Below are 14,507 nucleotides of genomic sequence, written 5' to 3' on the forward strand. Positions count from 1 at the left end.
ATATAAAAGTACTGAATATCAGTGGTTTTTGCCAAATTTGTTAAAGCTTTAACCAATGTCAATGACTCCTCCTGTCTCCTCCTGGCCCTTGAAGTCTATGTAAATGTAAGAGCAGAGCTTAAAGAGATCACATATTTAAAAACTAAAATTTAAGATATCATCATACAAAAGGATTGTTTTAAAATGTGCAGATTTACACTGAGAAAAAAGCACAAAGGCACCTTGTGACTGTGCTGTAACTGTTCAGTGAAATGGCTTTCTGAACTCCAGTCTCCTTGAGAAACAGGAATGATTTCATTTGTCTCGATAGACCTGTTCATAGCAGACACAGCATAAATGTTTAATAAAAAAAGCTTGATGCCCATCTTGGTTTATAAATATAAAATAAACAGAAGAAAACACAACTATCTGGTGATTTTTATATACAGATAAACAATCTGTATAATTTATGGAAGTTGCTAGTAAATGAGCAAGAGTCACCAAATAATTATCTGTTCTCTGTTTTAAGTTCTGGCTGAGTATTTCAATCTAAAAAGGCCTTTTATGGTCTTAGTAAATAAACATATTAACTTAATTTATGGATTTGAATTACTGCTAATACCTAAAACATAACTTAAAATGAAGGTTATGTAAATTACTCAATTAAAAAGTCAAATTCTTTGTAAAAAGGATGAAACACCCTTCAGTATTCAGAAGTATAGATGAAGTCTTCTTTTAAGATGCAGTCCGTGGGGAGGGCGAGGGGGCCTGGGTGGCTCAGTTGGTTAAGTGTCTGACTTCTACTCAGGTCATGATCTCAGGGTCCCGGGATCCTCCTGGGTCAGGGTCCCCACTCAGCAGGGTGTCGGCTTGTCCCTCTGCACCTCTGCCCACTTGTGTTCTCGCTCTCCCTCTCTTAAATAAATAAATAAATAAATAAAATCTTTAAAAAAAACTAGGATGTAGTCAGAACAGAAATTGGTTCAGTTATTTCAAAAGGCCAGATAAAGCAGAAATCAAAAACCCAGGACAAATACATAACTTAAATACTTTATTTTAACTTAAAGCATGAATATACTCATTTACAAATATCTTGATGCATGAGAGCTACCCACTTCTTTCTTGTATGAACTACACTCATTTAATATGGCATTATTTTCCATTTCAGTCTCTTTAAGATGAAGCAAGAATCTGGACACTTGAGAAATAATTTCATTAAAGAAACCTGGATTTTTATGAGATCTTTCTTCAGTGTTTTACAGTTTGATCACACGCAATTTATCAACAATTGTTTTATCAATTCATTTATGTAGTCTTTCAAAAGAATTTAAGTAAGTTTTCATGGAAAAAATCATTTGCCATAAATTTTTATATTATATAACAAAGCCATGTAATTATAAAAATAATTATGACAGGCAAAACAGCTCTAAAAATGACTGATGAATGCCCATTTACCTGGTGACAGCTGCAGAAGCACACACAGGAGAAAATGCCTGAAAATAAGTGTGTTGTGCTCTGAGCATCAGTCATACGCCTTACAGGACAGTATCCTTTCACGAGCAAGTCACTTATTTGGAGGTGTGCTAAGAGAGCTGCTTCTGTAATAGCATTCCAAGGAAACAAAAAATTCTCTTTAGTTCTATATACAATTAAGCTCACCCTGTGGGAATAGCCATATCAGAGTAACCCTTCCACTGAGATCAATCAGAAAATTTATATAAAATGCCATGAAAAAAGTCTTTAAAGTTTTCAAAAAGAATGGGGCTCCTGGGTGGCTCAGTCGTTAAGCATCTGCCTTCAGCTCAGGGCGTGATCCTGGTATTCTGGGGAGCCCTGCGTGGCGCTCCCTGCTCTGCTGGGAGCCTGCTTCTTCCTCTCCCACTCCCCCTGCTTATGTTCCCTCTCTCGCTGGCTGTCTCTCTGTCAAATAAATAAATAAAATCTTTAAAAAAAAAGATATCAAAAAGAAACAATCACTTCTGCCATATTCTATTCATCAGAAACAAATCAATAAACCAACCTTTGCCACACTAAAGGAGAAGAGATCACACAAGAGTGTGAACACCAGAAGGCAGGGATTATTGGTGTCAGTCCCAGAGGGCTATCACAGCAAGTCATAGTAAAACTGCTGAAAGCCAAGACAGAGGAAGATCTTAAAAGCCACCAGAAAAAAAAAGGCACCTTATCTTCAAAGAAGAATAAAACTGACCTCACCAATCAATGAAAAACAGAAGACAACAGAATAAAAAAAAACTAAAAATGAAAACTGTCAACTTCACATTTTCAGAATACCGTCCCTACACACATACACACAGTGTTGCTTCAGAATTGTACTAAAGAAATACACAAGTAAATTCTTAGAAGTACAAAAGATCCCTCATGGAATTTCCCTAATGCAGAAAAGACTGAAGAACACAAAAAAGGGTTTAAAGATTTGAGTAAATTGGGGTATGCCTGGGTGGCCTGGTCTGTTAAGTGTCTGACTTGGTTTCAGCTCAGGTTGTGATCCCGGTGTCATGAGATCGAGTCCCACATCGGGTTCCGCGCTCAGCGGGGAGTATGCTTGAGATTCACTCTCTCCCTCTGCCCTCCCCCTGCTCGCTCTCGAACTCTCTCTAAAATAAATAATCTTTTTTTTTTAAAGGGAGTAAATCAATGGTAATGTCTTTAAACAATAAATAACATTTATGGAGTTTTAAATACAGGTAGGCATGAAAGTACATAATAATTACTCAAAAGACACAAGTAGGGTACAGGAAGTTGAACTGTACTAAGTTCCTTTCATTTTCCAGGAAGTAGCAAAAGTTCCAATTAAAGTAAAATCAAAATAAGTTAAGGGTAATATATCTGACAAAAAACTCATGTCTGGCCTAAAAGAAGAAAACTCAGATCTCAATGTTAAAGAAGATCCAATTAGAAAAGGAACAAAGACATTTCACCAGGGAGGATAAGTGGATGGCAAATAAGAACACAGAAGATGTTCAGCATCATTATCCATTAGAGAAATGCAAATTAAAAGCACAAAGAATACCACTATATACCTATCAGGATGACTAAATAAAAAATAGTGACAATACCAAATGCTGGTGAGAATGTGGAGAAAATGGCCTGCTTGTGCACTGCTGGCAGGAATGTAAAATGGTAGAGCCCCTCTGACAAAAAGTTTGGCAGTTCCTGAAAAAAACTAAACATGCATTTACCATGCAACATGGAGATTACACTTTTAGGCATTTATTATACAGAAATTACAGTTATGTACACATAAAACCACACAGCAGCTTTATCTACAAGAGTGAAAAACTGGAGGAAACAAAGGGTCTTTCTCTCAAGAGGTGCGTCCATACCATGGAATAATACTAACCAATAAAAAGGAACAAAATATGAATATACACAACAATTTGGATGGTTTACAAGAGCATTATGCGGAATAAAAAAAAGACAATTTCAAAAGGTCACATACGTTATGACTCTATTTTTATAAAATTCTTGAAATGATTTAATTATAAAGACAGAAAGGTTGCCAGGGGACAGGGGTGGTGGCAGGGAGGGAACAGGGCATAGCAATAAATAAGTACACAAATCTATTCAAGAGAAAGAATGGTACAGACTGAAAAAAATTGATGGACATTAAACCATTATAAGTTTCCTTGGTTTTAATATTTTACTTTAATTGCCAAGATGTCACCCCTGGAGGTAACTTGGTGAAGTACATATAGGACCTCTCTATACAATACTGAAAAATTACTGAGAATCTATAATTACAAAATAAGTTTTTTTAAAAAGTTGACTCAAACAGGCCAAGGATACTTACTATAATCTTTAGGGTAACCACTAAAAGAATAATACAATTAAGTATAACTAGCATATTAATAGAAGAAATTGATAAAACTAGAAGTGAAATACAAAAAAGAAAAAAATGAATAAACAAGACAAAAAACCCCCCAAAATTGTAAATTAAAACAAAATTTATTAACAATTACATTAAATGACTACAATTTTAAGATTGTATAACACAACAAAACACACGTACATGCTGCTTACCAGAGACACAAATTAATAATAGAAAAGATAAAGATGAAAGTAGAAAGATCCGCCATACATACATTAACCAGGAGAAGCCTGGTACACCTGCCCTAGTATCAGATGAGTGGACTTCAAGAAGCGTTACTAGAGATAAAGAAGGACACTTCATATAGATAAAGGGTCAGTTCAGTAAAAGACAAGACAGTCTTAGTCAAGTAAAAATATAACCTCAGGGGCGACTGGGTGGCTCCATCAGTTAAGTGTCTGCCTTAGGCTCAGGTCATGATCCCACGGTCCTGGGATCTAGCCCAAAATAGGGCTCCCTGCTAGGCAGGGAGACTGCTTCTCCCTCTCCCTCTGCTGCTTCCCCTGCTTGTGCTCTCTCTCTGTGTCAAATAAATACATAAAATCTTAAAAAAAAATAAAACAAAAATATAATCTCAAAACAATTAGAGCAAAAGGGCAGATCCAAATAAGAAACAAATTCACAATCATAAGTAGAGATTATAACTTAAATCTCTTTCAGTAATTGATAGAATGGGGGGGAATCAATAAGGATATGAAAGATCTGAACAACATTCTAAATAAAGTTGATAGAGTCAATATAAAAAAGCAGCTCTATTTCCTAGAAAAAAACAACCAGAAACTACAACTTAAAAAAAGATTGCATTTAAAATATGATAAAATTATTTTAAAAAGCTGGAATACAACCTAAAGTTTAGAAACAGAGCCGCATATATATGGCCACATGATTAAGTGTGCGAATGTGAGGGAGAAAAGAATCTTTTCAATAAATGGTTCTGGTTCAAATGGATAGTCAAATGGAAAATTAATTAACATACATACTTTATCTCATACCACAGCTGAACTTTGGAAGCTAAACCAAGCTTCTGAGAGAAAATCTCTATATCCTTGGCATAATCAATGATTTCTTAAGTAGAACAAAAAAGACAATACACATAGAGGAAAAGTTTTACAAATTAGACTTTATTAAAATTTAAAAAAAACACCCTCTGGTCATCAAAACATATAACTAAGAGAGTCAAAAAGCAGGACACAAAGCAGAAAAAGACAGTTGCAATAAAATGTCCAACAAAGAAGTTGTATTCAGAAAATATAAAAAAAGAAACTCTTGTAAGTCAATAAGACTCACAAACCAACAGAAAAATTGGCAAAAGACTTAAAACAGGAACTCCACCAAGGAGGATAGCCAAATGATCAATAAGCATATGAAAAGGTGCTCAGTATCATTAATCATCATGTGATACTACAACATACCCCCCCGGAGTGGCTAGGATTGGAAAAACAGAAATTTAAAGCTGACATCACCACCTGTAAGCAAAGACGAGGAGCAATGAGAATTTCCTTACATTGTAGTGAGAGCACGGGCCTACAACTGCTTTGGAAAACAATTGGCAGAATTTACAAATGCTGAACATGTACCTTAAGACCCAGAAATTTTACTCTTAAGTAAACATCCAAGAGAAATTCACACTTAATAAATATCAAAGGACGTGTGTTAGAACGTTTATGGCAGTTTGTTTGTAATAGCCAAAAACTAGTAAAAAATTACAATCAACAAAGTACAGATATAGTCTAGTACATTCATACAATGAAAATTGAAAAGAACTACAGCTACGTGTAACACGATGGAATATCACAGACACAAAGTGAAGACAAAGCCAGGAACAAAGCCTGTATACTCAGATTGCATTTACATAAAATTCAAATACTTATTTATGGGATAACAGTCAAAACAGTGTATGATTTGACCTCCACAAAGAATCTAAAAAAGCCGATCTCCTATAAACAGTAGATTGGAGGTTGCCAGGGTTTAGGGGAAGGGGGGAGATGTTAATCAAAGGGCACAAACTTCCAGTTTTAAGTAAGTTCTGGGGATCTAATGTATAGTGTGGTCACTATAGTTAACAACACTCTATGGTATATTTGAAAGCTAAGTGAGTAGATCCTAAATGTTTAAAGCACACACACAAAAAAACGTTATTACTGAGGGGACAGATCTGTTAACCAAACTCACTATGGTAATAATTTCCCTGTATATTTGTCTATCAAATATCACTTTGTATATCTTAAACTTACACAGTTATATGTCAATTTTATCTCACATAGGCTGGAAAAAAATAGTGATTCTTTTGGGGAGAGGATGAGGACTGACTGAGGGGATGCACAGTATTGTGGAGTGTTAATAATTTTCTATACTTTGATTAAGGTGAAGAGTTATATGTGTACATTCAATTTGTACCAAATTCTTGACCTATGTAATTTTGCCCTTTCCTGTATATTAATTCTCATTTTTTTTTAAGTTTGCAAGGTAAGTGATAAAATCAGAGCACAGAAGCTGAGGCACTCCGATAACTGATATAACGTACACTTCCTGAAAGAAAGAAGGTGCTTTGAACAGCTTCTGTATTATCAAGCTAAATCTTCTGACAGAAACTCAGAATTTAAAGTTCAATTATCAGGCATTCACCTTAAGTGAAAGAGAATATAGAAACTAGGTATCTAAAGATGAAGCCAAGTCTATTACTGTGATGTATGAGCCTCTACAGGCTTGATATGGATTCAAGTGGCTAATTCCCATCTATAGAATAAATCCTTCAACAAGTGCTCAAGAAGAATCCTCAGCAAGTGCGTTTTAACCTCCGTAGCACACGTAGATTTTTCTTTCTCAAAGATTATGAGTTTTTACAACTTGTAATCATTTAACTTCACACCAAATTACAAGAAGAAAAAAATAATCATCATGCCATCTAATACTTTTATGCTGAAGTATTCTGACCCACCCTGATACAAGGTTGATATATTAGTGAGATTTCAAAATTATATTTTTTTCAATATCTATTATACAAAATTAATTTCATTCCAAAAATACTGAAAAAGATCAATGTCTTAAATATTTTGATCATATAAATATGATCTATGTACTTAAATTTAACCAAATATAACATCTTCAAATATGTAGATTTGCTTAACTAAATCTGTTAAAAATACTGAAATATTGACTTCTTATGTTTCATCTATCCCTTCTGGGTTTTTAACTGAAAAGGAAGTTAATATTATTAGCTCTATTTTAATGGCTAACATCAATCTTTCCAGAAGTACTTGTATAATTATCTAGAAAAATGCTTAGGATCAAACTGAATTTCCTAAAGCATTTTTATATAGATTATCAAAACCCGTTTTCTGGTCCTGTTATTTTGACCTATTCTGAATGCACAGAATAGCAATGAGAATAAAGTGACCCAAATGCTTTTATAATCTGATGGATATTTCTATCATTTCAAAGCTAAAATATATATTATCTTGCATTAAGAAAGAAAAATGACCACTGCTTTTACAACCCTAGTTTTGGTAGACTTTAAGTAAATTTATAAACATAGTGCTAGTTCAATTTCCCAATTTTTTGTTTGTTTGTTACTCCTTAATGTAATGAGAAATAAGAAATAAGGCACTCTCTCAGGAATTTGCCATAACAGGTGCACCTCATGGAAATGCAGACTGTTGTTTTTTTTTTTTAATCTGCACCTTGTCTTTTCTTCTTGCAGAACAAGAAAAGTGCTTATTTTCTTGTGAATTTACAAAAATGCTGTAAAACACTCTCTGGAACTGATCCCAAATATGAGATGCAAAGATGGACAGGATACCAAGAGTATTCAATGAAATACACGACCTAAAATGGTAGCAATCACATGAAAAAAAAATTTATACATAATAGAATGGTATTTCAAGTTTGGAAGCAAGGGAAGTCTCCTTTTCCATAAATCTTTCAGTGAAATACTGATTAGAGCACAACTCTGATGCATTATTGAACAGGCAAACCCTTGCACAGTAATTGATGGTGGCACTCTGATTTAATGATCCTTATTTTTAAAGCTAATTAAAGAAATTGAGTTGCATGTTCAAAGGGGATTAGCTTAATGTGACGAGACTATTTTGGACATAAAGTAGCTCCACAGCTCCTGAACTAAACACGATACAAAATGGAGCAGCAAATTATAAGGTGGAGGGAAGGGGGGCATTTTCTGATGGAATAAGCATAATTTCACATTTTCTATGTGAATTTCTTTTCATTCATTCAAATACTTACCAAGCACTTAAAATGTCCAAGACATTGGGCTCTAGGGGATGGGACAGTAATTAAAGAGATAAAATGCTTTGCATAATCGCTAATATGTTAGATATCCTATAAAATTGTTCCATCAGGCATAGTTCACTCACCTACTAAGATAGAATACCTTTCTTTTCATAGCTATGAATTGTTGAATAACAAAGCAGATAGTGGATGAGAATTTGTAGATATTCTTAAAGTAGCCACTGAAGATCATTGGCTGATAAATGTAAAATATAAGGTTATTGAATTTAGAAAATAATTCCTTAACCCAAGAATGTTTAAGCAGTCATTCTGAGTAATCAAAATGTAAATTTTCTGCATATGCCTCTGGTAAAGTTTCAGTGGCACATTTGTCCTAAAATTCCCATGTGCTAAATAAAAAGGATAAATGATCAACCAAGAAACTCAAGATGGAAGGCAAAGAAAAACATGAATTAAAGAGTACCTAAGACTCTCCTTGTCTTCTCCCTTCTGTTATTTAGAAAGGCATATATAAACGATCAATAATCTACCTAAAGCAATGCCTATTGTTATAGACTACTAAATGACAAGATCAAGTACAAAACTAAAGTCTATACAACATAAGTGATGTTGTCAAGTTAAATGAATGGCCACATGGCAGGTTATGCTATTTTAGAATGTTCTAGTCTTCACTCAGAGCTGCATCTATGAAAATTTTACTTATTCTTAAAGTTGCATAATTAGAATCAATACACAATGCACAATGCACTAAAATGTCAGCTCAGTCAGCATAATGCAGAGTATTCCATGTGTATTTTATAAACTAATTTTTAAAGGTCTAAATTTCACTAAAATCTATAGAAATACTCATAGTTGAAAAGATTCGAATTCCTCCTCAATTTCCTAAAATGCATATGAAAACTTGAGTAAAGATTGCAAAATAACCTGAACTTAAAACAATCAGTTTTACTTTAAACTTTTTTCATTATTGTTATAAATTTTAAGTTTACCATTTAAAAAAAAGTTAGGTTCTACAATAAAATAAGGTATTACAGGATTCTTTAGCCTATCCCCTGAGTTCCTGAAATTCCAATTAAAGTCCACTAATTTCAAAAGCAATGGTTTCTTTCCCATACTTGTTTGATCTTTTTTGATGGTACTTTACTTTTTATTGTTACTAGGGGAGAGATGTCTGCGATAGCCTGGGGAAAAAAAGAAAAAAAGAAAGAAACTATTCTTATCAGCTCTTCTCATCAAGAGCAATAGTCTATTACCCGCCCCCTCTAAGTAGCTTTAGAAAGTTCTTGATGAAGCATCTGGGTGTCTCAGTTGGTTAAGCAGCTGCCTCTGGCTCAGGGTATGATCCCCAGGGTCCTAGGATCAAGCCCCCTGTTGGGCTCCCTGCTCAGTGCGGAGTCTGCATGTCCTTCTGCCTCTCCCCCTCAGCCCTACCCCTCCATCTCCCCTTTGGCCCTGCCCCTCACCCTGCCTTGTACTCTCTCTTGCTTGTGCTCTCTGTCTTTGCTGGTGCTCTCTCTCACTCTCAAATAAGTAAATAAATAAAATCTTTTTTTTTTAATTTCTTGATGAAGTAGTTAAAATTAGTTTTATTCAATCTTGACTCTTGTGTATACATCTCTTTAATATTCTGTGATTCAAAATGAGAAGTGAACATAATACAGTTCTGCTGTATAAAAAATACAACTCTGGTTGGGGTGCCTGGGTGGCTCAGTTGGTTGAGCATGGCTGCCTTCTGCTCTGGTCATGATCTCGGTCCTGGGATTGAGCCCTACACCTGGCTCCTTGCTCAGTGGGAGGCCAGCTTCTCCCTCTCCCTCTGCCTGCTGCTCTCCCTGCTTGTGCGTACTCCCTCTATGACAAATGAATAAATAGACTCTTTTTAAAAAGAAAAAAAACCCAACTCTCATCTAGAGGAAAAGCATTACTGCTTGAGTTGCAAGCTGAACTAGCTATATTTCTCATGAGCACCATATTACCTGAAAAAACAAAGTAAAAAAAATGATCCTACCAACTTGGTATGTGGCAATTTCTCAAAAATAAACAAAGTAAGACTCTCACTTCAAGGAAAACATCTGACAGTAATTGTTGCCAATAGTAAAATTTGAGGTTTCGAGTGAAAATTAGAATTTTGGAAAACTTGTTATCTGCCACCCTGAGCTTGACACCTTTCCATAAGTTAAAGACTATTGATAATACCAGAAGCAATATTAGCAAGTATAAATTTTTGATATTATATAAAGAAATGTGAAACAAATTTTCCTGTTTTTCAAATTTCCCAGACAACCAATTTATTACAAAATTATGCATGGCTGAAAAAGAAAATTCAAAGCACAAGATAGATTTTAGTGTAACAGAGTACAAAATGTTCATTGATTTGGTTTCTGATTCCACCTTATAACTAAACTTAAAGAAACCACCAATAGGGGCACCTGGGTGGCTCGGTCAGTTGAGTAAACTCAAGTCATAATCTCAGGGTCATGGGATTGAGCCCTGCAGCGAGCCCTGCAGCGAGCCCTGCAGTGAGTCCCATGCTAGGCTCCATGCTCAGTGGAGACCCTGCATGAGATTCTCTCTCTCTCTGTCCCCACTCCTGTCCCCTGCTTGCCCGCTTGCCCGCTCACACGCGCGTGGTCTCTCTCTCAAATAAATGAATAAATCTTTAAAAAAAAAAAAAAGAAAGAAAGAAAATACCAATAGTTTTGGTGCACTATTAAAAAAGGATATCCACAAAAATGCCATCCTCCTCCCTCTGCCAGCTAAATATCTGCATGAGGGCAGATGTTCTCCATATAGATCAACTAAAATAAATCCAAACAGATCAAATGCAGAAGCAGATATGAGAATCCAGTCTTCTATTAAACAACATTAAAGAGATGTGAAAAAATGTAAAACAATGCCACTCTTCTAATTTTTAAAGCAATGGATTTATTACTACTATTTTCAAATGAATTAATAAATATTTAAAATACTTCTCAATTTTAATTTCTAACTTGATAAATATCGATGCATAAAACCACATAAATTAGAGCTCTTTGAGGTCTTCAGTAATTTCAAAGAGTGTAATGGTGTCTTGAAACCAAAATGTTTGAGATCTGTTGCCTTACCATATTAAATTTCAATTAGGAGGAAGAAGCACCACGAAGAGAACCAATATTTATTGAGTGTTGGTAAGCACCCAGCTATGCCTTAGAGTTTTTAGATCCATGTTATTTAGTTCCCATATTACAACTAATGGAGGGGCAAAAAAGAGGTTCAGTGAAGATAAATATACATATATATATGTATATATTCGTTTTAAGAAATAAACTCTTGTTTTAAGTCATCCACTAATAAGTATCAATGCCAGAACACAAATCTGTCTCCAAATCCTATTAGACTACACTGTCAGCATCCGAGCTCAGCTCATAACGAAGGCCTCAAATCACCAGGATACCCTTAACACATGTTCATTACACTGCTTACAAGGACAGTGAAACAAAAGCGAAAGAGCTCTATGATTAAGACCTGGGGTCTGATGTCAGCCAGCCTGCATTTAAATACGAGCTCCACCGTTTAACCTCCCGGTGCCTCCACTTCCCTATCCATAAGATAAAGAAAATGACATCATCTAGTACATCTACTACTACTATCTACTACTTTAGAGTGTTGTTGCAATGATGAAACAGAGACTTACAATAGTTCCTGGCACACGGCGAGAATCTCGTACATGGTAACCCCTATGATGAAGATGGTTGTGATGAGTGGTGCCTCTTTCCACTACGGTTACTAAGAAAAACACTAGGTCTTCAAAGTAACGTCAGTTATTTGGCTAACGTATTTATACTAAAAATTATTTCTCTGGCAAGAAAAGATAATTACTGATGCACACAGTTCTGAATTTTCATGAATATTTAAATACCCCTTAATTAAGCAATCATTTATTGAACTTAAGTAAAATATCATATTAGGTACAAAGTAGTCAAAGATGAGTATGGCATGATTTTATCCCAAAAGTAGTAAATCGTTTTCAAACAAGTCTGAAATGCACTTAATTCTAAAACTTTTTGTGTTTGGTAAGAACAAATGGCAAGCACAACGTGGCATATACACCATGGTCTGGGCATGTGTGTTGATGCGTATTTGCAGAATGTCTTGTCTTTATTTAAATCTCAACACTTCTGTGCTTTCTTAGCAAAACTTCCAAGGGAAAAAATTTAAAGAATACAGATTGACCAATCTTATCAAAGTATGCTGAAACTTTCTACATCAAAGGGGTGAAAGTATTCAAATTAAGTAAATTAATATACCTTAAATGCCAAGACAAACAGAAATTTAGAAATTGAAAACTTAGGGGGCACCTGGGTGGTTCAGTTGGTTAAATGTCTGACTTGGGCGCAAGTCATGGCCTCAGGGTCCTGGGATTGAGCAGTGCCCGGTGGGGGGGGGGGGGGGGAGTGTCAGAGCTCAGCAGGGAGTCTGCTTCTCCCTCTCCCTCTGCCCCTTCTACCCCTTGTGCACACGCACTCTCTCAAATAAACAAAATCTTTAAAAAAGAGAGAAAAATTGGAAACTTAGATGAACATGTTAGAATGTTTGTAGTGTTTTTTCTATCAGTCCCACATTTCCAGAAGACAAATAAAACTGATTCACAGTTCACAGTCTGCTTAGAGAAAAATAAAACCAAACCTTACAGACAAGTTTAAATATACGGAAATGGGCACATGAAGACTGATGGTACTTTGTCACATTGTCTCTCTTTCCACTATAATCAACTCAGTTCACATCTACTGTGAAAACTAGCATAATTATTTAAAAAGCGAATGAAAGTTCTGGTTTATATTAAAAAGGTCCTCTGATTAAAATCTGGGGAAGAATTTAAGGGAAATGGCAAATCTTAAGGAATCTGGATTTACTAAACATTAAGTGCATTTCTCTTTAGTAATGCTAATAACTGTTTTCCCAACCTATTTGTTCCTTTATAGCAGAGAACCAGGGTTTAGAAACAGTGTAAATCAAAAGTAAAAAAAGCACTTACTTTGGGTCAGACGGACTTACATTCTTCTTCTAAATGTACCAATGAATAATTGTGTGGTCCAGATTAAGTTACACAACGTCTCTCAAACTCAATTTCTTCATAGACAAAAATGGGGATCATATACACCTCATATAGCTGATGGACTCAGTAAATGAGACAATGTCCACAGCACAGAGAGCTTCCCAAAGGTGATGGTGATTGTTTTTGTTATACAGCTTCAGATGTAAATCAACCTCTATTGTTCTTAAATTCTTGGGTTAAAAAATTCATGTACGTTATAGCCAGTAAATTTCACATTTTCTCCCCCTTCTTCAAAGACCATTTAACTTTGTCACAAAAACACCATACAATTAGCACCATTTGCTGTTTTAGACACACATGCATACCCAATAGCAAGATGGTGTTGCATTTTAATCCAGCACTGTATAAAAAGCTTGAACAGTGCCTTCTTGCCCAGGATAAAACAAGAATTTTAGTCCCTCAAAGGCTCTATATTTACAAACTTTTGGTTAAAGGAACAAACATTTAAAAGCTGTTATTGTACCAAAAATAAAGTATTTGAAATTCCTACAGTAAATAAACTCTATGGTAAATGTAAAAACACAAGAATCACTCCTTCTCTTTTAACTTCTCTTAGATAATGTATGTTAAAGTCTCAAGAAACAGATACTTTCCTGTTAGGCCATTGCAATGCTCTATCATAAAAGTAAAACCATTTTGGGGGTAAGAAAAATATTTTTTCATTTTCACAAGCAACATCAACTTGGAAGAATTCCATTCCATTTTTAGATCATTCCTGTTAATGGGGTCAAGGCATATTTTCTTTCTCTCTGTACTTCTCCCGCACCCCATCACCAAGTCTTAACCTAGGCATTCTTGGGAGACAGCAGTTATTCCCCCTTTATTGATAGCATGCCTACAGATGAACTTTCTCCATTTCAGTCTCAAATTAGAAACCATAGACAGAAGAGTGATTTTTTGCCATTTATATAAGTAATAAAGCTGAGGAAACTCAGACATTTCTGCTCCCTACCATGAATCCTACAAAACCGTATCTTTCTGATTACCAAAGTCAGAATAGAGCAACAAAATGCCCAGTTACCCAAATTCTCATCTCTCCATCAATCTAAAAACTATAACTATAAAAAATCACCAGGGCTGCTGATGCCACTGCTTAAAAGCAACATACCTCAACAGTTTGGCCATGAACCTGATTTAGCAGTTTTATAAATGAGTACCCACAGAATAGTACCTCTTCAGGCATGCCCCTGCATAGTGGTGCTCCAGCCAACACCCCCTGCTTACATCAGACACTTGAAAGTAATTCTGTGAAGTATACATTGACTATTTCTTTCTCCAGGATCTCTGAAAGTTGTT

General features: G+C 35.2%; 1 protein-coding gene across 21 annotated transcripts in view; it reads right to left on the reverse strand.

The window, feature by feature from the left end:
• MPDZ (multiple PDZ domain crumbs cell polarity complex component) overlaps positions 1-14,507 on the reverse strand; it is a 168,726-nt gene that overhangs the window by 114,154 nt on the left and 40,065 nt on the right. The gene's annotated exons all lie outside the window — the stretch shown is intronic.

This window comes from Ursus arctos, unplaced genomic scaffold (genome assembly GCF_023065955.2).
Source record: "Ursus arctos isolate Adak ecotype North America unplaced genomic scaffold, UrsArc2.0 scaffold_18, whole genome shotgun sequence".
NCBI classification, from domain to species: Eukaryota; Metazoa; Chordata; class Mammalia; order Carnivora; family Ursidae; genus Ursus; species Ursus arctos.